Raw genomic sequence first — 25,367 nt, 5'->3', positions numbered from 1 at the left:
GGGTAGGCAAACTAAGGCCTGAGGGGCCGGAACTGGCCCAATCGCCTTCTAAATCCGGCCCACAGACGGTACAGGAATCAGCATGTTTTTACATGAGTTGAATGTGTACTTTTATTTAAAATGCATCTCTGGGTTATTTGTGGGGCATAGGAATTCGTTCATTACTAGTGCCATTCAGTCGGCGTCAGAGGCACCGACAACCATCTCAACCTGTTCTGAAGTCACTCCGCTGGTGATCTTGAAATAGTGTTCTGCACACTTTATATAAAGTACTTTTACATTGCAATGTAGTCGAAACAAAATCCCAAGTATGTTAGTACAGTGGTACCTCGACTTACGAAGACAATCCGTTCCGCGGCCGTCTTCGTAAGTCGAGGTTTTTGGATGTCAAAGCGCGCGCCGCTCTGTGCAGGAGCAGAACGTGCGCGCCGGGCATGTGCAGCGAAAAGACTTCCGGGGTTGTTGACTGCGGAAGTCTAAACCTTCGAAAATCGAAGCGTTCGGATGTCAAGGTATGACTGTACTTGACCAATAAATTATTATAGTGGTACCTCGACTTACGAAGGCGATCTGTTCCACGGCGCTCTTCGGAAGTCGAAAACTTCAGAAGTCGAAGCGTCTATTTTGCGCATGCGCAATGCACGATTTTGTGCTTTGCACATGCGCAGATCGCGCGCGCCGCTTCTGCGCATGCACAGAATGCGCGTGCAGCGAAAATACTTCCAGGTTAGCGGACTTTGGAAGTCGAAACCTTCGGAAGTCGAGGCACTCGTAAGTCGAGTTACCACTGTATTCTATTATTCTATTCTATTCTATTTCCCCCAAAAAATATAGTCCAGCCCCACACAAGGTCTGAGGGACAGTGGACCGCCCCCCTGCTGAAAAAGTTTGCTGACCCCTGGCTTCGGGTTATGAGCTCTGCTAACCTGGAAGTAGCTGCTCCCAGGAGCGAACTTTGCCCCGGGATGCAAGCGGAAATCGCACACCAAAGGCGCACACGCAGCAGGAGGCCCCATTTGCAAAAGCGCATCTCAGGATAAGAACAGTTTCCGGTTACGAACAGACCTCCAGAACGAATTACGGTCGTAACCGGAGGTACCACTGTAGTCAGACGGTCCACAGGTCAAGAAAGCAGAGAGTCCAAGGTCACATGAAGCAAGAAGCAGCAAGGCCTGGCCAGGAACGACAATTGTTGTTTCCAGCAACCGACTTGAGTCACCGAAACAGAGTGTCTAGTTGTCATTTGGGGGCAAGATGGCTCTAATGTCTTATTTTTCAACCCCCGAAATCTCCAAGTAGCATTGGGAATGCCTCCAGTCCAAAACCCTGGAGAGCTGCTACCAGTCCGTATGGACAATAGTGAGCCAGGTGGACCAATGGCCTGGTGGACCTAAAGGCAGCTTTATATACTGCCGTGTAAAGGTAAAGGTAAAGGTGCCCCTGACCATCAGGTCCAGTCGTGTCCGACTCTGGGGTTGCGGCGCTCATCTCGCTTTACTGACCGAAGGAGCCGGCGTTTGTCCGCAGACAGCTTCCGGGTCATGTGGCCAGCATGACTAAGCTGCTTCTGGCGAACCAGAGCAGCACACGGAAACGCCGTTTACCTTCCCGCCGGAGCGGTCCCTATTTATCTACTTGCACTTTGATGTGCTTTCAAATTGCTAGGTGGGCAGGAGCTGGGACCAAGCAACGGGAGCTCACCCCGTTGCAGGGATTCGAACCGCCGACCTTCTGATCAGCAAGCCCTAGACTCTGTGGTTTAACCCACAGCGCCACCTGGGTCCCTTCATACTGCCGTGTAGGAAGTTTCAAATGTAGCTTTGTTTTTCAAATCCTCCGTTTCAAATCCCCATGTAGATGACATACCAAGAAGAAACCTGGGTAAGGTCTCTCTTGCTGACATGCTAGCTTCCTTCTGCCAGGGAGTTGCACACGAGGAAGCGTGCAAAAGGGAGGCAAGCCTTAAAAGTAACACAATCCCACAGCTGCAACCGAGAGGACTCTGCCACTTGTTTTCTGCTAAGCACGTACACTCAAAAACTCCGAAATCTTGATTGCCCAAGAGGAGGCAGAATATAGGTCGGAAGACACCCTCTCCTACCTAAGAGCTGGTGAGATCATCGCCCATATCTCGTCGCGAAGGCCTAGTAGATCTCAAAGCTGTGCAGCTACAGGCTGCAATTCTTCTGCTGTTTACGTATGAACTGGCTACGAACTGAGTACACATCCTTAAGGCTTTTACTGCCAACAGAGACAGGTGCCAAGTGCAATGATTGTGCAACTTCCCCTCTCTCACACCAGCCTGTGCCTTTGTGCAGGTGAAACATCTGGAACCCAGGAGCAGGACCGAAAAGCCCCACCTGCTAAATTTGTCTGGGTCAGGAAGCTGCCAAGGGCCCAGAAGCGTAAAAAGTAAAACGAGAGCACCTCAGCTCTTTGTACCATCAGGTAGACTTTGTCCTACATACCTTATCCTGGCTCGGATCCCAGTTTCTAACATCCTCCGCCCTCCCGTCCACAGTCTCGCTCTTACTTTTCCTTCCTCCTCGCTTTCCTCTTGCCGTTTTCCATCACAGTATGTAGGGCAAGAACGTGCTCTATATAATTAAGGAGGCTGGGTGGAAAACGAGGTTCCTTGGTGTAGGCAGAGGTCTACAAACACAACATCGCCTCGTAAACAGTTTCTACAGCTGCAGCGCTCTACACTTTCCTGGGAGTAGGTCCCATTTTACTCAGTGGGGCTGACGTTGTCTTGTGCCTACCTAGTGCTAGGTGTGGCCTCGGCGTGGGACCCAGGTTACTTAAAATCACTGAATCCCAGAATTGTGGATTTAGAAGGGACCCCCAGGGTCATCCAGCTCAATACGTGGGATCCCTTTATGTATGCCCACTTGATTGTGTCAATCTGCAGAGCTGTTGCTGCTACCGATGCCAAGTAATACCTGTTCTGCCCTTGCAATAAATCAATATTTTATTTTACACTTTGGAACTCCCTGCCGATTGACATCAAGGAAGCATCTTCCCCATACACATCTCACCAACTGCTTAAAACATTTTTGTCTGCTGCCTATCCGGACTGATAAGTGCTTTATCCCCACTTTAGTTTTCTGTTAATTTTAACTATATTTCCAATTTTTTGAAATACCTGGGGTTTTTTTAATGGTATTTCATGGACAGTGTTAATATCGGGTGTTTGGTTTTTGTTGGTAAACTGCTTAAGCGTTCTGTTTGCAGTCAAGTAGCATGTAAATGTTATCAAACAAAAAATAAACGAGAGCCTGTATAGGATTGCGCGCAGCGCGGGGTAGGTTTTGCACGCAATTCTGTCCTGTGCTGTTCAAGCACTAGTGGGACCTTCGTTCAATGGAAGGGCAGAAAATAAGCACCTGAGAGGCGGTCAGGATGCCCTGTAACACAGAACAAAAAAAAAAAGCTGCAAAATGTGGTATAGGTTGAAGAATAAAGAATCTCACCTTTCATTGCAATGAGCAAACAACCTCGCCAAGTTTCTAGCCAAGTTTCTTAGAGTTGCAACCAGGGTGGATAAAAATCATGGATTTTTTTTAAATAAAAAATAAAAAAAATCGGATTGTTTTTATTTAAATCGGCTTTTTTATTTAAATCAGTTGTTTTTTTACGGTAAATTGGATTTTTAAAATAAAATGCTTTTGGAGGAAAAATCTTTCTAAAGATAGTTTTCTATTTAAGTTACATTATAGTCCAAAGGCTATTCATCAGGAAATAAGGATTTGTTTTAAGTTTTTCATGTGTGCTAAAACTCAGTCTAAAAAAACTCTTTAACCACGTCAGTTAACAAAGATGGATACATATGCTATCATGTTATTGTTTTAGTTAAATAAATTGTTTAAATTGTTATTAAGGAAATGATTCTTTTTCTCCTTCCAATAAAGTACATACAGCAGAAAAGTTGTCCAAATATAAACAGTTAACTTATTAAACCTCACAATAATTTCATAATTACCTGTCTATGTATTTCTAATAGTATAACCAAATCAGCCATTTTAGATATATGTAACTGTAAAAACGTACTCTGAAAATTTATTATTCCAAAAATGAAACCTTCATCTGGTTGTAAATATTAAGATTATAACAGCAAGAATGAGTCTTTAAACCAAGTCTTACTGACTAGTGATTTAAATCACGTCTTAAAATTTAAATCAAATCCACCCTGGTTGCAACAATATGATGTGAATGTGCTTCATAAAAATCCGTTGTAAAAACTCAGGGCAGTTGCTAAGTGGGGTGTAGCAGTTCTGGTGATGGGAATACACCGGGCGTGAGGAACCGAAGACCCTGGGACCAAATGAGACTCTCCATGCCCCTCCATCTGACCTTTGGGACCCACCCTGGCCAGGCCACTCCCCAGTCCTGCTCTGCGCGCCCCACAAATGCTTTTCCACCTTGCAGGAAAAAGCATCCTTCAGCCGTGATAATGCCTCTTAGCTGCCTGGATGGAGAGAGGTAATTGCATGTCGAGGTCACCGGATTCCCCCCAATAAATTCACACACACACACATTAATTAAGTTTAAGGTTTTTGGCATTACAGAGGTACCTCGACTTACGAACGACTCGACAACCAAATTTTTCAACTTACGAATAGGGGTAATGGCCCCGCGCTTACGAATGTCTCGACATCCGGGGAAAAACCCACAGCGGTTTTAGATAGGGATTTTTCGACTTACGAATTTTTAGATCGGGTTGCTTCGACTTACGAATTTTTCTGTTTCCAATACATTTGGGAAATCGCGTTTCCAATGGCGTTTTTTGACTTGCGAATTTTTCGACTTACGAAGGAGCCTTCGGAACGGATTAAATTCGTACGTCGAGGCACCGCTGTATTTTGGCCACAACTTTATTAAAATACAATCAAATGTGAGTGGTTGCTTGGGCATTGATTAACCCATCTGTCCCCCGCCCTGGGACAGATTCTGCACTGACTTCCTCTAGGCATTTTGTGGAAGTCAGTAGGTAAACATTCTCAGAGGGAGGACGGAGCTGAGTACCAGGCCCTTCTTGTCCTCCCTCAAATGTTCCCCGAGGCTGAATTTGCTCTGTGTTAGGCCCAATCCCCTAACGGGGTACTGACGAGAGCCGTTCGAGCCCCAGCATTCATTCCTTTAATGGAATACCTCTATAAGCAGCAGCAATTTAGCGTAACTTTCCAGCTTTTCCATACTCCTCTTTCCATACTCCTCTTTCCAGCCAATCTCTTACCAGCCAATTTTAACCAATGCCTAACCGCCAACCTTACAAGTTGTGACGATTTGCTATGTAGTAGGCAAAAACCAAATGGCAACAGCCAATCAGCCAGGTGGCAAAATTCCTACCGGGCCCCTGCCCCAAGGCAGGCGACCCCATGACAGGCACAGCAATGTCAATACTGTACGCAAAGCATCCTTAAAAAAGGAGGTGGGCGGGCAGGAAATCTGAAGCGCTTGGCAAAAGTGAAACCAATATAGTCACACAGAGGGTTTTTATAGGCTAGGGGCCGACCCTTACACCAATTTGCAACAAGCTTTTCTACCCAGCAACAGCACCAAATATGCCCAGTCATGCCAGTGGCCATTTTGTCATCCTGATTCCCCTCCCGTAACGCATGCTCTCCATAATTGGAGAACCCGTTGAATGTGTGTGTCAAAGGGAAGAGCCATAGCTGTTGTTCCACACACTATTTTTCTCTGGTCCAACTCACCGGCATGCGGCCCCCAGAATATTCCCATGGAGGAAGAAGGATGCTGCTTTGGGGCTGCAAAGGGTCCCCCACTCCTGGACCAGATCTAGGAGATTCAGGTTCAAATTCCCAGGCAGCCATGAATCTCCGTGGGTGACCTTTGGCCAGCCAGTCTTTCTCAGCCTAACTTACCTCGCAGGGTTATTGTGAGAATCAAGTGGGAGGGAAAACAAGTGTGCCGCTCTGAGCGCCTTGGAGGAACAGCAAGATAAGAATCAACGCAAACAAACAAACAAACTTTCCAGCAGGAGGAGTTTCAGCGCAGCTTCCTGATCGGACCAATGACTAGTAAAAGCGGAATTGTGCAAAAAGGAGGGACGAGCTGCTCAAATTTAGAAGCAATCTGGTGATTTATTTAATTCAAATCTGCACCTGGGAAAAATCTGGCTTTCTCTGGTGTGGAATTTGGATAGGTTTTTTTTAGCATTTTGGCCAATGTTTGGTTTAGGCAGGGAAGAATCCGCAAAATCAAGTCCTTTTGCTTTCATATGAGAAAATGTCATAAAAAGTTGGCTTCTCTTAGTCCCTTAAAGCCAAGGTGGGCATGCTTCATTCTTGCACGTTCTATTTTGGGATACATATATTTTTACTAGAACCTTGCAACCCACCTGGTGCAGAAGGCAGGCCATTAAAAGAATTCTGAGCCCAAGAATTTGCCAACTATCAGACATGAACTGAGATAACATACAAAAAACCCCACTCCTTGTTGCCTGTCCATTTCCCACACCTGCCCTGCATTCTTCCTCTCAGCAGTTAATTGTGGGGGAGGGGAACTAATATGTAACATCACTGCCACCATTAAGAAATTGGGAATCCTTTTCAATCTACGTCAGATCACTCAAGAGATCTTACCAGTAGAACCTGATCTGCCTTCAATGCCGTGGGAGGCTATTGAAATAGCATTCCCGGTGCTATTTCTGACCCCAAAGTCTTCTGGCTTCTATCACCTGCAGGAAAGGCCTACACCTGAATCCCAAAGAGATGCTGCGTACGGAAACCGCTGCCTAACCCAGTGTTTCCCAACCAGTGTGCCTCCAGATGTTTTGGGACTACAACTCCCATCATCCCTAGCTAGCAAGACCAGTGGTCAGGAATGATGGGAGTTGTAGTCCCAAAACATTTGGAGGCACACTGGTTGGGAAACACTGGCCTAACCAATGTCAGCTTCCCGGGATCACAAGTGGAAATGAGCAAGCAGGTGAAAAGCAGGAGGTCCTCAGCCCCTCGTCAGCCACATAGATGGAAGAAGCATCGCAGCCTTGGGGTTGTCAAGGTCTTTTCTAGCAGGGCTCCTATGCCTGTGACTGCTGCTCAGCCACCAGAAATACGGGAGGTAGACGTTTGTCTCCATCACTGAATTTGGATACTGAAAAAAGGCTTCACCTATTGTCAAGTGGTTTCCAGATTACTGAAGGCTCTAAGGCACCTTGGCCAACCTATCATATTGCTCTGATTGGGTAGGAAGGGATAGCAAACTTCTAGTTCTCCAGATATTGCTAGATTACAACTCACATCAGCCCCGGCCAAAATGGCAAATGGTCAGAGACAATGGGGATGGCAGTCCAAGAGTGTCTGAAGGACTACAGGGTAGCCACTCCTGACCTACATACAGCACAGTCTGGGGACTGAGAAGGAATGTGGGTGATGTCACCGGCACTAGCCAATGCGGCCCCTTCTATAGCTGGCCTTTCCTTGGTTTGTTGAAGTGAACCACTCTGAAAACTTGTGAAATTGCATCAGGATACAAAAGAAGCAGCACATTTGTACGGAACATCACAAGGCTGTCTCCAGACCAGGTACAAGGATCTCAAAAATGAAACATCGGCCTTCATCCTAGCCCGTGAGACTTGCAGGAAAAGCAACGGACTCGGCATCTACAAAAACCAATGGGTGGCAAAGTAAGGGGTGCCCCATGGCAGGAACAGGTGTGAAATCATTTGTCCATAAGAAGCCAACTTCTTCCTTGCCGCTCGAAAACACGCCGCCTTCCTTTGACTTCCCTTGAAGCGATTCTGAGTGCAGCGTGATTAGTCATTTTGGCCTACGCTTCTTTAGATGAACAACGGGGGTTTGCGGGAAAGCCACAGCCAGGCCCCGCTTTGGGATCAGCAGCCTACGTATCGCTTTCTGAGAAAAGCAAACATCATGTCTGGAGTTTCTGCGCAAAGAAAATAACTGAGATGAATCCCATATTTCCTCCCCGGGCTCACATAATCTATTTTCCAGAACACGTGGTGCACAGAAAAGACATTCAGTCTGATTCTCGTGGAAGGGGAAAGTTTGCAATTTAATCGCACACAAGGTTTCCATCGCTACAAACGCCCTGGGAACAGAGGCCGCTCGGTAAAACTCCAAAGCAGGATTTCTCCAACTCGGCCTTATGGGACATGGAACCCCGAGAGAAGAACAACCTCTTTCAGGCACATGCCCTTTCCACTTTGACTTGGACGTTTCTTGGTCAAGGATAGGAGAAACTCTTGGTGGCTTCGTTCCCTTCTGGGCAACCTCCCAGAGGCCGCATGCCATGGTTTGGCACAGTCAGAGGCAAAGGTGAGCACAGCAAGGGATGAAGAGTCTCTCTTTGTGCAGTGAACTAGCGTCAACACACTCACACATCCCTCTGAAGCCTCCAGCTGGGGAAGCAAGAAGCATTGAGTTCAACTTGGACACATTCCCAGATCCTGAAGCTGCGGCTCCAATACTTTGGCCACCTCATGAGAAGAGAAGACTCTCTGGAAAAGACCCTGAAGTTGGGAAAGATTGAGGGCACAAGGAGAAGGGGATGACAGAGAATGAGATGGTTGGACAGTGTCCTCGAAGCTACGAACATGAGTTTGACCAAACTGCAGGAGGCAGTGGAAGGCAGGAGTACCTGTCGTGCTCTGGTCCATGGGGTCACAAAGAGTAAGACACGACTAAACAACAACAACAACAAAGGTACAAAGCCAGCTGCAGAAATTCCCAAGCGCCAGAGAAGCCAGGAGGGCCACATTTGCCCCTCACCCTGGACCTGAGGTTCCCCATCTCTGCTCTACGTGGTCGGGGAGGAGGCCTGACCCCCTGGCACATCTATTCACACCCACCCACACCCCTTCATTTCTTTGCCTTGCACACGATGTTAAAAAAATGGGCTCTGTGCGTAGGCCTGCAGACAAGACCTACACTGTCCTTACTTCTCAAAATGACAGGATATAGGGTGATTATTATTACTATTAAATTTCTATACTGACTGTCATCTGAAGATCACATCACGATTTGGAATATAAAAACACAAAGTACGTACCATAATATCAAAAGCAACACACACAGCCTGTTTCAAAGACCACAGGTCAAAGGCCTGGGAGAAGAGAAGTGTTTTTGCCTAAAGATATATAATGAAGGCACCAGGCGAGCCTCCCTGGGGAGAGCATTCCACAAACAGGGAGCCACCACAGAATGGGCCCCGTTCTCATGTTGCCGCCTTCTGGAGCTCTTACAGAGGGGGCACACAAAGAATGTGTATACGGAAGCTCAACACGGTGGATTATATGTGTGTATATCTCAGTGGTAGGGATTGGCGGGGGGGGCGGGGAAATGGTTTGTTTCACAAATTTAAATGTGAACCTACCTAATTTGCACTTTGCAAATTGGCCTTACACCAATTTGTACACCAAAAAGTACCACCAACCAGCACTTTGGACCAGTGTGCTGGCTGATCACAGGGGATTTCCCCTCTGCCACTTTGTGTGTCACTCTTAACATCCGGAGTCTTGGATGGGATGCTTCAAAAGTCTGTGTTTGTTACAACCCAACACACACAAGCCCCATAAAAACATTTGCATGTGTGTCAGAAGCGGGACATTTCAGCCGAGGAGGGGAAATCCAGGGGTAGTAGTTTCAAACCTATGAAATAACACACAGCCCAGAAGAAAATGCCTGCAATTGGCACGTAACAACGTCAACCTCTGTTTGACAGACCGCAGAAGGGCCCACATCTCAATCTAGCCCAGCCGCTATTAAGAGAGCCTTTCCCTCTTTGCTTCAAGTTTCAAGTTCAGTCAGCCTTCTGCCCCCACCGCTGTCTGAGCGGATGCATGTCTCCGCGAACCAGCTCCAATGGCCTACAACATAAAGCATCTCTTTTTAGCACTTGCAAAACACAGCAGCAGTTGTGGCTTTCCGAGCACAGAAAACCAAGACACATCGAGGTGGAGCGGGGCGGGAGGGGGGGGGGGAGAAAGACCCCAAAGACACCACTTTAATGGAGAGGTATATAAAGGAGCCTTTGAAATCGACAGCAGCACATTCTCCTGGAAGCCGCAGGAATCCCACCGAGCTCAGAGACGCCTTCCACCGAAGAGGTTTATTTTTCTGCGTTTCCACACAGTCCAAATCAATTCTCGCTTTTGGCACAACGCGGGTGAAACTCGTCACGGCACGTCCGTCCACTGGCCAAGCAGCGACTATATTTAACTGTTTCGGAAGTCCAACCTGCCCCTTGTGGGTCCCCAGGGCCAGGAGGCGGTCTTAAAACACACATACAAAGAAACAGCTCTGGGAAGAAGCTGGTCAGGTGTGCGAAGCAGAAGCCTTGCAGGTCAGAAAAATGATTCCCTGCTACGGGAAAGAAGCTGGAGGAAGGAGTCGCAAGCAATTCAACCTGGGATACCGCAGTCACATCCCAGAATCCTTCCAATGCTGTCAATCACTGCCCAGAGAGCCAATTTGGCCCATCCTGTGTTCCACTCATTCTGCATTTGGACTGTCTGCTGGCCAGCCATCAACTCTGGCCCAGTTTTCACACACTAATACTCCATCCTGTAAAGGTGAAAAGGTAAAGGACCCCTGGACGGTTCAGTCCAGTCCAAGGTGACTATGGGGTGTGGTGCTCATCTTGCTTTCAGGCTGAGGGAGCCAGCGTTTGTCCACAGATCATGTGGCCAGCAGGACTAAACCGCTTCTGGCTCAACGGGACACCGCGACAGAAACCAGAGCGCACAGAAATGCCATTTACCTTCCCACTGCAGTGGTACCTATTTATCTGCTTTCACTGGCATGCTTTCGAACTGCTAGGTTGGCAAGAGCTGAGACAGAGCAACGGGAACTCTCCCAGTTGCAGGGATCCAAACTGCCGACCTTGCGATTGGCAAGCCCAAGAGCCTCAGTGGTTTAGACCACAGTGCCACCCACGTCCCATCCTGTAGAATTCTATCAGTTATATTTTATCTGCACAACTGAAATGAATTTCAGGAACCAAAATGCTTTCTCTGTGCAGTCTGAGCAGGAGCAGTCACCATTAGGAAAAAGAGGTCGGAATTAATAATAATAATAATAACACCTTTATTGTCAAGGTACAACCTGTGTACAATGAAATTAACCGAAATTATTACTACTACAACTACTATAACTCCACCAGATGGGTTTCCCCAACCACTCTGGGCAGTTTCCGGTGCATATAAAAACATAATAGGTCAATATATATGTGGACTTTCCCTGGACAAGTGACTTTCTTAACCTAGCTCAAGGTTGCCATCTGAACTAGGCAGGTACTTAACTGATAATCAATCACAGTCAGTCCATCGTTTGAAAAATAAGACTTTAGAGCAGGCATCCCCAAACTGCAGCCCTCCAGATGTTTTGGCCTACAACTCCCATGATCCCTAGCTAAGAGAACCAGTGGTCAGGGATTATGGGAATTGTAGTCCAAAACATCTGGAGGGCCGAAGTTTGGAGATGCCTGCTTTAGAGCCATCTTACCCCAAAATAGCAACTAGACATTCCGTTTGGGCAACTATAACCTTGGTTGAAGGAGACATTTGGCACCTAGCTTATCTATCTTGAGTTTTTAGCACTGGGAGAACCCCAACATGGAGAAACAGAGAAACCCTCAATAATCCCAAGGGAGCCCCCCCCTCCAATAAGCTCCTGTCCTAGCCTCAAGAGTGAAGGGGCCAATAGACCCAGGAGGAAGCACAGAGTCGCTTTAGGAGTGCCCATTTGGCTTCCAGAGGAAGGTCTGCAGGGGAGGAGAAGGAAAGTCCAGTTGAACCAGCAGCTCATCAGGGAGAGAAGATGCTGGTGTTGAGAATATAAGTCAGGGTAGGGGAGTTTTTTCAGCCCAGGGACACTTCCTCACTGTCAAATTTCCGTGGTCCACGTAACAATGGTGCGTGGGGTGAGAGGCAAAAAAAACCAGTAGGGTGAGAAGCAAAACTGGGCAGAGCAATGGATTTTACCTTTGTACAGTTGATGGTTTTGAGAAACACGCAGCACTCTCTATCACCAATCCAGGCAAGCAAGGGGCTCCACCAGGGTGGGGACTCCGCCTGGGTTTTGTACACCTCCCCACAATTGGGTCCACAACCGACTGAGGTCAGAAACGCAGCGTCATCACTCAGGAGAAACCCAAAAAGCAAGCGTATCCGTATAGCTGAGGTCAGCAGCCCAATAACGCAGCCCAGGAGTAACCTTTGAAAGGTCTTTGAAAGGTCAGTAGCACAGAAGATCAGTCAATGAAATCGAAGCGCAGCTCAGAAGAGTCCCGTGACCTGAAAGACGTTTGTCCCAACAGCTTTTGTTGCTGTTTGGTCATTTAGTTGTGTCCGACTCTGTGTCCGACAGCTAACAGGCTTCAAATTGCTGCAATCCTAAGGCCATTGACATGGGAGCTTGCCCAGAAAGTGTCAAAAATCCAGTGTATTTAAAAGGACTTCCGAGTTGACATGGTTAGGACTGCTCTGCCCTATGCTGCAGTCTGGTGCCTCAGACCCCACCCAAAAACAGCTGCAAGCACTTAATTCTGCATTGAGTCCTTTCCTCCCAAGGAATCCTTTACTCACGAGTAGCTGTCCCCTTGGGCTTCAAGACACACGTTCCTTCATGATGCAGCCAATTGACTTTGGCCTCTATGGCATCTACATTCTCTGAAGCTGGGAGGGATTCCCCCCCCTCTGCCACAGGTGAGTCACAGATCCCCCTCCATGGGTCCTTCCACAGCAACAGGCTTGACAAGGTCTCCACCTGGATGCAAACCCTCCTCGGTGCCAGACACCATCTGTTCCCCCAGGATCTCCTGGCTCTGTGCTCACTCTGGGTCTTTTCGACAGAGGAAGAAGAGTTTGGGGTCAGGCCAAGGCCTGGCAGTCTCCTCTGGACCCATGCAGGGTTAACAGCTCCTATTGACCTCCAAGACATTGAGCTCGCTTGCTCCAGCTCCCACACTTGGTGCTAGTCATGGCCACCCCAAAAGCTGAGAAACAGCACGTGGCAACTCAAGAATACAAAGAGGAGCCTGCAGGATCAGGCCAATAGTTCATCTAGTCCGGGGTAGCCAACTCCGAAGAGACTGCAATCTACTCACAGAGTTAAAAACTGGCAGTGATCTACCCCTTTTGGGGGGGTTCAGGTCCAAGTTGTTAAGCTTTCTTTAGGGAGGAGGAAGGCCCATTTTTAGGGGTTCAGGTCAGAGTTATTGAGGTTTTCTGAAGAGGGAGGAAAGCCCTGTTTTGGGGGGGTGAAGGGCTAAAATGTTGAGCATTTTTTAGGGGAGCCAAAGTTGTTGTGCTTCTTTGGGGGGGGGGAGCCAGTGATCTACCACAGATGTCCAGTGATCTGCCGGTAGATCATGATCTACCTGTTAGACGTGCCTGATTCTAGTCCAACATCCTGTTCTTACAGCAGCCAGCCAGAATGCCCCAATGAGAAACCCACAAGCAGGGTCAGAGCACAAGAACACTCCCACTCAGCCCAGTGGCTTCCGGCAACTGGTCTTCAGAAGCCTTGCTGCCTCCAACCGTGGAGGCAGAGCATAGCCATCCTGGCTAGCAGCCATTGATAGTCTTCCCCTCCCTGAACTTGTCCAGTCCTCTTTTAAAGCCATCCAAGTTGGTGGCCCATCACTGCCTCCTGTGGCAGGGAGTTCCATAGTTTACCTATGTGCTTCGTGGAGAAGCCCTTTCTTTTATCTGTCCTGAATCTTCCAGCCTTCCCCTTCATGAGATGTCCCTCAGTTCCAGTGGGTTTTTTTTGGGGGGGGGAGAGTCTTCTCTACCCAACTCTCTCCAGGCCATGAATTATTTTGTAACAAGAAAGGGCCTTCCCGGTGGTGGCCCCTTGCTTGTGGAATGACTTCCCCAGGGAGGTCTTCCTGGTGCTTAATTTAATGTCTTCCCCCCCCCTACACCAGCCATAGAGACCTGTTTATTCTCACCAACATCCTTTCACCCTTCAGCTGTTTGAGGTTGTGATCCAATGTTGTTGGCATGGTTTACACACACACACACACACACACACACACACACACACACACACACACACACACAGGTTTACACTGACCATTTCAGTGCTGTATTGTAGACTTAACACTCTATGGGCTGTATTATATCTTGCCCAGAAAATGCTATTTAGGAGGTGACTTCTAAATACAGTTTTTAGAAAGCGGGTGGGATGGGGATAGGGTAGCCTAGAATCTTTGTTGAACTGAGATGAACCAATAGGGTGATACTGGCAATCTGTTCAACAGAAACAAAGCTACATATATGGTAGCCAGAAGAAGTTTCCATCCTCTGTAATAGGAGCTTAGAATGAAACAAATTCCTATTTCAGGTACCAAGATTCCAGCAGGATTTGTCGCTAGTGCCCTACAGAAGCTCTTTTCTCCTGAAACAACTTCTGATGCGGCTTGGGACCCTCGTATCTATGCCCCGCGGAGGACCTTAAGGTCCACAAACAACAATATTCTGGAGATCCCGAGCCATAAGGTGGCTAGATTGGCCTCTACTAGGGCCAGGGCCTTTTCAGTATTGGCCCCAACTTGGTGGAACGCTCTTTCACAGGAGACCAGGGCCCTGCGGGATTTGTCATCTTTCCGCAGGGCCTGCAAGACAGAGCTGTTCCGCCTGGCCTTTGGGCTGGACTTAGTCTGACCCCCGTGTTTTCCTCCCTCATGGCTTGGATTTATGGACTACTTAAAATGAGGCTGCATTTTAAATTTTAATACTGTATTTTAATCTGTATTTTAATTAATTGCTTTTTATGTTTTATTGTAATTTTATTGGTGTGAGCCGCCCTGAGCTCGGTTCTGACTGGGGAGGGCGGGGTATAAATAAAAAATTATTATTATTATTATTATTATTATTATTATTGATGCAGAACTGGAGGTGTGTTTGTTTTTTGTTTTTGTAGCACTAAGAATCCAAGGTTTTAAAATGCTATTTTCATACTGTGTATGGAGGTTTCGTGTGTCAGTTACTGAGTAAGAGATTACCTGCGAAGCCCAGCATCCCCACCTCGATTAGAGGAAGGTGGGATATAAAGGCAACAAATAAATATAAACCAAGCAATGGCTACCCGAGGGCCATACCCCTCAGCCATTTGCTGAACTGCTGTGATGTCACAGAATGCCCACCCTCAATCTAACCATCCATATTCTAAGCCAATGTGCTGTTTTGTGTTGCGAACTGCCCTGTGATCTTTGGGTGAAGGGTGGCGTACGAATTTAATTAAATCAATACTGTTCTTAATTCTTATCATTCATTTGCATGCCGCCCTATCCTCCGTAGATCTGAGAGTAGTTCGCTCACAAATAAAATGTAGTAGTTCCAGGTATTTTCTTTCCTCTCCTATGCTCACAAAGGGATCGTGGTTTTATATATATATATATATATATATATATATATATATATATATATATATAGTTCAAAAACAACTCCATGCACTATTCTCTGCATTTGTAATTGATTTTAGTCAAATGCAATGAATGAATGAGTCAACCACTATTCTCAGAAATGTTTGCGAGCATCTGGTTTTATATCTTGATTTTATTCTGTGAACCGCCTTGAGACCCCCAGGTATAGGGCGGTATATAAATTCAATAAATAATAATATATAAAATGTGGTTGGCCCCTGTGAGAACGTGATGTTGGACTGCATGGGCCACCGCCATTGGTCTGATCCAGCACCCTCTTCTTATGTTCTGCCCTTTAAAAAGGGAGGGACTTATTGGTGTACCTTCTAAGAATGTAAGGAGAGTCTGTCTCCTGGATCAGGCCAATGGCTCTTCAAGTCCAGCATCCTGTTCTCACATTGTCCAACCCGATAGATGCCTTTGGGGAACTCGCAAGCAGGATCCGGCCGCAAGAGCACTCTCCCCTCCAGCAGTTTCCAGGTAGTTTCGCTCCCATATATTGTAGCGTTGTCACTTTTAGTTTTAGGGGAAATGTAGCTAATTCTGATCCTCATTTGTTCCTTCCTCATTGATCCAGAATAACTCCTACCAAACACTGCTACTCCCTCCCCACCCCCGTCACTAAAAAAGCAGATTAAGACTCTCCAGCCAATACTTGCATATCATAAATTGAAAAGCCAAGGGGCCAGAGAACACAAATTTTCCTGCCCTTCCTTGACAGCCTTCACTTATTTTGTTGCTTTAAAAGGTATTAGTGATATGCCACAAAGCAATCAAACCTGTGTTAAATTATCCGGAAGTTGAATCCAGCTGAACTAATAATAGAGCTTGAAGTCTTTACTGCTGTTCAGATTATCTAATTGCTTTGACTTCTTTTCCTCGAGTTATGTCCAGAACAAGACCGGGGGGGGGGGGGGGAGAGGAAGAGAAGGCATCCCATAATAAAAATCCACGGGAAACGGCAAGAAAACAAACAAACAAACCCTCAGCAAATTCAAAGCCAGATTTTTCTCATTCCAAATTTCCCAAATCTGTGCAGGAGATAGGATTTGTAGATCATCTGTGCACAAAGAGTGGGGCGTGGTTTTGATACAAGTGCTAGTACTGTATATACCGGTATCAAGAGTGAGGGGGGGGGTGAGTTGAGTGCCACGCCCCTTGTTTCCATCCTCCCTGTGTTGTCAGGTTGACACCCACAAATTATCTACAAAATTGGTGTTGGCTGGGCTGGGCTATTATATGCCAAGGCTCATGAGCGTGTCTGAAATTGACCCGCAGTCTTTGTTTCAAATCTATGCAGGAGTTGGGGAAAGGATTCTGCACATGGGCAGGAGAAGCGTTCTCTTTTTATTATTATTATGATTATGACTCCCCTGTCACAGGCATGGACTCCAGCCTTCAGGACAGGTTCGGAGGTTCCTCCTCAAAACGAATTTCCTGGACTGGCCCCAGCTACAAAAGCAACACCTGCCGCAACACCCCAAGCTCAGCAGGAAACCACTTTTTAACACAGCTAAAGTGATATAGAAAATATATACAGTATCTATAAAATCCTTGGAAGCACGTCAGCCTGGTTTGCAGGAAACATAGCAGCATAGCTGCCAAGTTTTCCCTTTTCTCGCAAGGAAGCCTATTCAGCATAAGGGAATTTCCCTTAAAAAAAAGGGAGAACTTGGCAGCTGTGCATAACAGCCCGAAAGTCTCTCTTGCATACACAGATTAACTAAAGTTACTTCCCGCAACGCCCAAAAGAGAAACTTTAAGTAAATACTGTATAACAGACAATTAACACACACACACACACACACACACACACATTATATATATATATATATATATATATATATATATATATATATATATATATATATATATATATATACAGTATATGAAAATGCAGGTTTAAAATGTCAAAAAAGTGGTCTGGTCCAAGCCAGAACTTTTCCCCAACTTTAGGAAAGTTGTTGTGATTACTCTGTGCTAAGCGAAAGGCACTCTGTACATGCACATGGGCACACACATTTCATCAGAATTTTCAGAATTGAACCTGGAACTTCTGGATAGGGACTAAGAGGTTCCAGAGCAAACAAAGTTTATATTTTAAAATCGTGCTTTCATCCAACAGAGAAGCACGAACAAACAACAGAGAACCTGCACAAACGACGCTGACGCCGAACCCCTACACATATCAAGAAAAACAGAAACATTGACAATCCACCTCCCCATCCCACCCACCTCTTTTCCCCCTTCCTCATAATGTCTCAACAAGTAAAATTGATGTGTAAAAATGATGCATGAGGCACTGCACTACCTTTGTAACCCAAGAAAATCCTTAATAAAAATAATTATTTAAAAAAATCGTCCTTTCATAGGATAAAAAATCATGGGTGCAACCTTTATAGAGTTTTAGACAGGACTCTGGAAGCTTGTGCCACCGATCGCTATAACTAACCCCAACGTTTTGCAGCTCTCGGGCTCGATCTCACCCACCATCACTGACTTAACATTTCATAACCCAAAAGGTCACTGAGTTATGGTGAATCAGGGGAGGGCTGGCTGGCTGGCTGATCGCGGAATATCTGGCAAGGTTTTTCCGGAGCGGCGCGCGTTAAGAAGACTATGCTGTACTACAGTCTTAGGAGCCAACACCACGAAACAGGAAACGGGAGACGCGGAGAGCAGAAAAAGTAGTTTTCAGAAGAAGCAGAAGGTGGAGTCCCAACAAACTTCTCTTCCGATCCCGCAGCATTAAAAAAATAATAAAAGCCCCCCCCCAAAAAAAACCACAACCAAAACCAACCACTCCTCCATCAAAGTATATTGTGAAATAGGTGGCAGAGGAAAGATATTAAGCCGGGCCCCTCCCCCTCCATGAAAAGGTGCAATAAATAAAATAAATCTTGCCTTTTCTCGTTTTTTGCAATAAGTGGAGGGAAATTCTTATGAGGTCGTCCTCGCTTCCGAGGGCTCCATATCCGATGCCTTTTTTTCCGCTGCCAAACTTGGAGAGGAGGCGGAGGGAAATCGGCTGAGATTGGGGGGGGGCGCTCTACTCCGCGCACCAGGATGGGGAGGGAGGGGGCGCCGGATCGTGACTTCTTTCGCCTCCAAGTCCCCTAAGAAGTCCACGGCGGATGAACACCCCACCCCAGGAAAAGAAGAAAATCCAGAACTTGTGTGCCGCCTTCCCCAGCTGCAAAACTCCTGATGCAATCCGTCCGTGCGCACCTCTTCGCGGAAAGAGCGGGGGGGGGGAGAACTCCGCTGCAACAAGTTTCCTGCTTGCACGCAAAGAAAAGAAAATGAATCACGGAGGAGAAGGTGGAGGGGTTAAATAGGCCCCCCTGGATCAAGCCCGGGTGGGTGCAAAAAAAACTCCCCACAAAAAAACAGAAAAGATGCGAGGATTTAATAGCCAAGCGCCTGGAAACTTTTCGCTCTCTCGGGTTCGTCCTGCACAGCTGCAGAGCGCAGCTCTCGGCAAAAGGCTCGGGGACAAAAGCTACAGGAAGAGATGACGGCAAAGGCGAACGCAGCCAATAGGAACCCAGGAGGCTTCTGCGGGGTTGGAGCTTTTCGGATCCGGACGGTGGACCCGTTCCCCCTCGTTTTCTTTCTTTTTGCAAGCTCTCGGGAGGGAGATCACGCTGCTCAGGTGGTGCCCACTCAGGGCTGGCCGAGCCACTGCTGGGAGGGCGGGATTCTCTTTTTGGGCACCCCTCTAAAACTTGTAGGTATTTTTATTCTTATTTCAATCATCACCTTAACAATTTTATTATTTACTGCACCATCTGCCTGGGTTGCCCCAGCTTCTGAGCGGCTTACAATAAAATACAGAGGGAAAAGGGGGGAAATAAAATACCGTGTTTCTCATATTATAAGACACGTCTTATATTTATTTTTTCCTGAAAAAAACACACCATGGCTTATTTTCAAGGGATGTCTTATTTTTTAATTAAGTACTGGTATCTGTACAGACCACAGACCTGCTCCCACCGGGTCTTTGCACGCGGCAGGCAAAGGCTGCAGCCGGGTCCTAGGGCTACGCGCGCGGCAAGCAAAGGCTGCAGCTGGGTCCTGGGGCTGCGTGCGCGGCAAGCAAAGGCTGCAGCCGGGTCCTGGGGCTGCACGCACGGCAAGCAAAGGCTGCAGCCAGGTCCCAGGGGTTAACGCGGCAGCAGCAACCCTTCTTTGCCACAGACCTGCTCCCACCACCCGGCACGGCTTATTTTCGAGGTATGCCTTATATTTTTCCACCTCAGGAAAATCCTGCCATGCCTTATTTTGTAGGGATGCCTTAAAATATGAGAAACACGGTATAAATCAATAAACATAATTGTCATCAAACATTAAAAGCTTCCCTAAACAGGGCTGCCTTCAGATAATAATAATAATAATAATAATAATATTTATTTCAATAAAGATCTACTGTATTCTATTCTATTCTATTTCTACCCCACCCATCTGGCTGGGTCTCCCTAGCCACTCTGGGCAGCTCCCAACAAAAGATTAAAAAGATTAAAAATGCATTAAAACATCAGTCATTAAAAACTTCCCTAAACAGGGCTGCCTTCAGGTGTCTTCTAAAAGTCAGATAGTTGTTTGTTTCCTTGACACCTGGTGGGAGGGCATTCCACAGGGTGGGCACCACGACCGAGAAGGCCCTATGTCTGGTTCTTGCAGGGAGGGAACCGCCAGAAGGCCCTCAGAGCTGGAGCTCAGTGTCCGGGCTGAACGATGGGGGTGGAGATGCTCCTTCAGGTATATAGGGCTGAGAGGCCCTTTAGGGCTTTAAAGGTCAGCACCAATACTTTGAATTGTGCTCAGAAATGTACCGGGAGCCAAGGTAGATATCGTAGAATCATATATTTGTAGAGTTGGAAGGGACCACAAGGGTCATTTAGGAACCTTTTTGTGCAATGTATGCTTTAATAAAGGGACCCAGGTGGCACTGTGGGTTAAACCACAGAGTCTAGGGCTTGCTGATCAGAAGGTCGGCGGTTCGAATCCCTGCAACGGGGTGAGCTCCCGTTGCTCGGTCCCAGCTCCTGCCAACCTAGCAGTTCAAAAGCACGTCAAAGTGGAAGTAGATAAATAGGGACTGCTCCAGCAGGAAGGTAAACGGCGTTTCCGTGCGCTGCTCTGGTTCGCCAGAAGCGGCTTTGTCATGCTGGCCACATGACCCGGAAGCTGTCTGCGGACAAACGCCGGCTCCCTCGGCCTATAGAGCGAGATGAGCGTCGCAACCCCAGAGTCGGACACGACTGGACCTGATGGTCAGGGGCCCCTTTACCTTTACGCTTTAATAATCATAGCTAATAAATCCAAATCTTATTTATTTGCATTTGTGTCCTGCCTTTTTCCTCCAAGGACCTCAAGGCGGCAGCACACACAGTTCCCCTGCTCCCTGTTTTGTCCTCCACAACAACCCTGTGAGGTAGGGTTAGGCTGAGAACGAGTGAGGGTTATCCTAGGTCACCCAATGAGCTTCATTCCGGCCTAGTGAGGATTGGGAACGTTGGTCTCCTAGGTCAACACTTCTTGGCTCTCCTAGATGCTGCGGATGTAGGTGAGTTAATCAGGATTGAAAGCGGAGTTAGATGGCTTTTACTAAGAGCCAGTGAAAGAGGGTTAGACAAATTCGTGGAGTTTCAAGGCTATTGCTAGCCGCCGGCCGTGATGGCTGGACTGTTCCTCCAAGGTGGGAGGTGGAGGTAATGCTTCTGAATTGCAGTTGCTGGAAGCCACAGGTGAGAGTCCTGCTGCACTCAGGTGCTGCTTGCACAGGTATCTGCTTGGCCGCTATGAAAACAGGATCCAGTAGGGCTTTTGTTGCATTATTCTCTGCATGGCTACTCAAAAGTAGGAGACTTGTGGGAGGCCCAAGCTTAAGAGCATCTGATCGTGCGACACAAAACGAAAGGAGAATATTGCTGAAATTTTAGCATTGGTTTTTAAAAAATTGCTTTAAGGTTTCTAACCTTTAATAAGTTTACAAAAGTATGGATGACATTCATGCAGAACATTCACAGGGGGAATCAGAGCTATGTTATAACATTATACTACGTACAGAGTCAGAACAGTTTCTTTCAAATTATTCCTTTGATCACAGCTTTCCGCAACCTGGAAATAAGCATTATCGCTTAATTTTGAGGCTCACACAAGTGTTACCGTGTTTCTCATATTTTAAGGCATCCCTACAAAATAAGGCATGGCAGGATTTTCCTGAGGTGGAAAAATATAAGGCATACCTCGAAAATAAGCCGTGCCGGGTGGTGGGAGCAGGTCTGTGGCAAAGAAGGGTTGCTGCTGCCGCGTTAACCCCTGGGACCTGGCTGCAGCCTTTGCTTGCCGTGCGTGCAGCCCCAGGACCCGGCTGCAGCCTTTGCTTGCCGCGCACGCAGCCCCAGGACCCAGCTGCAGCCTTTGCTTGCCGCGCGCGTAGCCCTAGGACCCGGCTGCAGCCTTTGCCTGCCGCGTGCAAAGACCCGGTGGGAGCAGGTCTGTGGTCTGTACAGATACCAGTACTTAATTAAAAAATAAGACATCCCTTGAAAATAAGCCATGGTGTGTTTTTTTCAGGAAAAAATAAATATAAGACGTGTCTTATAATATGAGAAACACGGTACAGGCAAGGGGGTTGGGGCGGGGGACAGAACAGGCCAAGCTGCTGTAGTTTTTGGTGAGCTGGCCATTCCAGATATATATGACCCTGTGGCTTTAATGCAGAAGCTCCTCTTTTCTGCAGGAAGTGTCTGTCCCAGCCCAGCAAGGTTCCTGTCCCTGTCAACTGCATCTGGCCAAATATTGCATAGCCTATGGTGGTGAGACTTGGGCTTCTTCTTTCATGCTGAGATTTCCCTGCTTGAAAATTCAGACAAGGGTCCAGGAAGATCCTTGCTCCCAGAGGCCCCTCCCCTCCCGGTGCCTCTGGCGTTAGAGGAAGCACAACTCGCGTTTCCTTTCCTGCAGCTCCTTTAGAATGGCTTTTCCGGTATTGTTTGGGGTCTGTGTTTAGTGGTGCGAATGCCACGTATATAGAGACAACTGGTGGTTGGCTGCAATACACTTGCTCCACCTGGCCTTTTGGGAAGTAGCAACAATGCTGTAACACGCAGCTGGGTTGCAATAAGCTTCTGGCCCCCCTCCTGCCTCTGCGGGGGGGGGGGTGGATGGTAGCATTGGGCCATATTACTGGGGCTTAGCAAAATCTATTATTATTAACATGGACCACTTATAGAGACCAAGAAGTATAACAATGTGATAACATAATATTGTATATAAACAGCAGAATGTATCATCTGATGTAATAAACCAGAAATGGTAGTTGAGGGAAGTCAACAGGGAGAGGGGAAATTGGAAAATGTATGTTTAACAATAATATTGAATATTTGTTTTGGGAAAAGAAAAGTACTACAAATTATTAAAAAAACAAAAACAAACCATGCACCACTTATAAACGTTATCTATAGCTACTCGAAAGATTCCATCAACAGTGTGTCCGAAACTTTTTACACATCACTTGGGAAGACAGGCAAACTAATGCCAGTGTACTGGAAGAAGCAAAGATCACCAGTGTCGAAGCAATGATTCTTCAACATCAACTTTGTTGGACTGGGCATGTTGTGCGGATGCCTGATGATCATCTTCCAAAGCAGCTACTCTATTTCGAACTTAAAAATGGAAAGTGTAATGCTGGTGGTCAACAAAAGAGGTTTAAAGACTGTCTCAAGGCAAATAATTTAAAATGTAGTATAAACAACAATTGGGAAACACTTGCCTGCAAGCGCTCCAATTGGAGAAGAGCCTTTACCAAAGGTGCCATGGACTTTGAAGATGCTTGAACTCGTGATGAAACGGAGAAACATGCTCAGAGGAAGGCACATTTGGCAAACCCTCACCGTGATCAACTTTTGTCTGGAAACCTATGTCTCCACTGTGGAAGGACGTATGGATCCAGAATTGGCCTCCACAGTCACTTATGGACTCATTGTTAAAACCATGTTTATGGAAGACAATCTTACTTGGCTATGAGTGATCACCAAATATAAGTATTAATTATATATTATTAGGGATGGGGAGAAATCTAATTTTAATTTAAGGCTGAATTGGTCAGATTTGTGCTTTCCAAATCAATATGATAAGCAAAACACAGCCATCCTACAGAATGCACTGAGCCTTAGGAGAAAACGCCTCAACAGAATGACTAACCATGGGTGAAAGGGGAGGTCTTCAAACAGGGGCTACACACACAACCATCTATTGGAGAATCCCCAAGTTTTGATTCCCTGCACTCAGCAGTGAGCGTGACATGATGACCTAAAACAGGTGCGGGGAACCTCTGGCACCCCCAGATGTTGCTCCCGTGATCCACTGGCTAGGGCTGATGGGAACTGTAATTCATCAACATCTAGAGGACCAGAGTTCCCTGCTCCTGACCCCTCCAAGGCCCTCCCCCCAGCTCTGATTCTCTGTTGTGATAAATTCTCACGAGTCAGACCCTCAGGTCCATAACATGGCATAATATCATCTCCCACATTGTTTTCAGAGGGGGGCCTGAATATTGCAAAATGAAGTATTTAGATAATGCAAACAGAGGGTTGCTTTCTCTCTTTTTTTTTAACACTGGGTTTTCTTCCAAAAGTTGACTAAATGAGGAGAAAATGAGGGGCTGGCTTTTGTGTGCCAATGGTGTGCATATAATGTAAAAAGAAGAAGAAGAGAATACGTGAGCAGCACTGGTTGTAAGCCCCTTTGGGTTGCCTGGGGCAAGATAAAACGACTAATTCAATTAAGAAATCGATAATCCCACAATAAACACCTGGCTGGAAGCACCCTCTGTCTCCCTGCTCCTCTCCCTGAAACAGGAGAATAATAATATTGAATCATGTCATTCTCTTCTCCTAGCACAGAAGGGGGGGGACGCTCAGCCCCTGAAGCTGAATGTGGCCCTCCAGGCCCTTCTATCTGGCCCCTGGGGACTCTCTTTGGCCATGCCCCCTCAGCAGCCCTGCTTGGTGGCCCCTGCAGAGCTTTCGCCTACTTCAATCACATCCCTGAACTGCGATGAAGCCTCTTGCTTGCCTGGTTGGAGAGATTCTGGGGCACATTTGAAGGAACCACTGACTTTTGCATTGGTGGGATGTAGCCTTAACTGTAGCCTCGTCCATTGCTCTGCCCGATTTTGGCCACACACACAGCCCAGGAGGAAATCCCGCCCTGGGCTGAAGAAAGTTGTATGGCCTGGCCCTACTGTAAGAAATGTACAGTGCAATTTTAAAAGACACCTCTCTCTCTCTCTCTCTCTCTACACGCACACACACACAAATATTTCCACACAGACTGGAAAGAGAAGTTGCTGAATTGCAACTCATTATCAAGCTTAAAACCATGGAGAGACCTGGTCTGAATAAGGACACTGGATTCTTATACATGATCAAGCTTTCTTTAGCACCTCAGCCCTTGCTTTTTCCTGCAAGACCAATTGCAGTCGTTAACAGTCATCAACAGGTTTACCACTCCTATCAGCCAATCACCCATTCCCACCAGCCTTCTGAGTAATACCCCTCCCCACCCTCTGACTATACGTAAGGGTCTGGTGACTTCTACTTCAGTGTATCTGAAGAAGCGTGCATGCACACGAAAGCTCATAGCTATGACAAACTTAGTTGGTCTCTAAGGTGCTACTGGAAGGAATTTTTCTATTTTATTTTGACAAATATCTGGTGTGAGCAAAACTCCTCGGGAAAGCCCTCTCTCCTGCGTTGGCTCCCTGCCTCTCCTCCCTGCTCCTTGGCCAGCGGGACTAAAGGTTCTCGGGAAAGAGTGGAACAGCAACGTGATGGACAGAACTGTCCCATTGAGGGGTGCCGGGCTGTGCATGCTGCGGGCGGGCAGCGACAGGTTGGAGAGTGCCGCGCAGTCAGGCAGGGCTGGCCTGAGCAGCGGGT

General features: G+C 47.0%; 1 protein-coding gene across 2 annotated transcripts in view; it reads right to left on the bottom strand.

Annotated features, from left to right (window-relative positions):
• LOC118091861 (mitogen-activated protein kinase kinase kinase 3) overlaps window positions 1-19,063 on the bottom strand; it is a 94,729-nt gene extending 75,666 nt beyond the window's left edge. The window contains exon 1 of one of the 2 annotated variants that reach the window (XM_060280929.2): window positions 18,322-19,063. The gene's annotated coding sequence lies outside the window, so the exon portion shown is untranslated. Of the gene's footprint in view, window positions 1-2,101; window positions 2,138-18,321 lie in introns of those variants that run through there. The other variant, XM_060280930.2, reaches the window with a different exon arrangement.
• Window positions 19,064-25,367: the final 6,304 nt, after the last annotated feature.

Source organism: Zootoca vivipara, chromosome 11 (genome assembly GCF_965207765.1).
Source record: "Zootoca vivipara chromosome 11, rZooViv2.hap1.1, whole genome shotgun sequence".
In the NCBI taxonomy this organism is placed as follows: domain Eukaryota; kingdom Metazoa; phylum Chordata; class Lepidosauria; order Squamata; family Lacertidae; genus Zootoca; species Zootoca vivipara.
The sequence above is the reverse complement of the archived record's forward strand: the minus strand, read 5'-3'. Positions and strand labels throughout refer to the sequence as shown.